A 1,501-nucleotide genomic window follows, 5' to 3' on the forward strand; every position below is an offset into this window, starting at 1 on the left:
GCTGATGCTTTTGTGCACATCACTAAAACAACAATATTCCCAATGAATACTATTTATTTCTCCGTCCTAATCCCGAAAACGTATTACACTGATTAACACTTAGACTACATTAGGCATTTAGAGAAACGCGTTTTACATTAATTAAATGCACTGTGGTTATACACCTAGTGTGAGAAATTTAGAGTTTGAGATCCATCTGTAGATATTTTGATATCGGCTGTTGAGTTCGGTACACTAGACAGTTTTAGTCTGTTTTACGCCTTTGAAATGTACAAATTGTGTATCGAAGTGTTCGCACCTGCTGGTATCAGTATATTGAAACTTTTTCGCGTAAAGTATTCGATTTAGCGTGTGATCAAAACACGAGATTTTTCACTAACAAAGATAAAATGTATTGCAATGACTGCCCTAAATTTAATAACATATATAGTATTTATAAATGTATACATTCACTTACCCTAAGATTTATCGGATTTGTAAAATATACCTACACAGTAGTACTATTTTAAAATAAATGTTAAATAATTTCTTGTTACTTCGACTATCTACTGTTATATGGCAGTAACCTAAGCTTAATTCAAACATATTTAAAAATGACAAATTGGAATAAAATCACAAAATTTTGCAAAACCGCAATATTTACTTTCTTAAACCTTATCAAATAAAATCGGTTGACCACTGGTAAAAAGTGAGTAGAGCCTGGTTGCCAAACAAAAATCAACAAACATCCAAATAAAAGAAATGAAGTTAAATAGTATGCAGTGAAAGAGAGCTTGAAATAATATTAAATGAGACTCTTAAACTAATAAAATTATTATCGATACTCAATATCGCAAGCGAGTTCTTGCCCCTGATTCTTGTGAAATATGGGGCCCAAACCGCACAACAGTCCAGGCCTGTCTTTTACTGCAGCCAATTTGTAAGCATATTTCAAAAACCGGCCAACTATTGTCGAGCAATATAAAAAAAATGAAAAGTGTAAAGCTGAAGTTTTATTATGCATCCGATTTACAATGGTTCGACAATCCGACAGCGTTTGTTGGACAGAAATACGTCCACATGGATGTTTTCATTCAACTGCTTTTTGCCAGCTTGGATACTGGGGTTAAAATGGCTCAATTACGCTCCTTTCTTTAAAAATTCACATTTTTCAAACTAAAGCAAATAATTCCTTGAAATTTTTACCATCTTTAGAAGACACTCGACTCTACAGATCTAGAAGAATTCATAAAAATCACACATAGTCCTAATTTTTTCCAGCTTAGTGAATATCGGTCTGAAAATGGATGTTTTTGCGCAATTGCGCTTCTCCTTTTAAAATGTACGTCTTCCAAACGAAGGCAGATGGTCATTTGAAACTTTCACCATCTATAGAAGACACTTGCCTATAAAAGCTCTGAAAGTTTTATGAAAATCGCAAATGGTCCTGGTTGTTCCGAACTTAGTGAATACCGGTGTCAAAATGGATGTATTTTCGCAAGTACGCTCCATTCTTTAAAAA

Source organism: Dendroctonus ponderosae, unplaced genomic scaffold, assembly GCF_020466585.1.
Source record: "Dendroctonus ponderosae isolate FM_Combo_2020 unplaced genomic scaffold, Dpon_F_20191213v2 Dpon_F_20191213_6, whole genome shotgun sequence".
Taxonomy (NCBI): domain Eukaryota; kingdom Metazoa; phylum Arthropoda; class Insecta; order Coleoptera; family Curculionidae; genus Dendroctonus; species Dendroctonus ponderosae.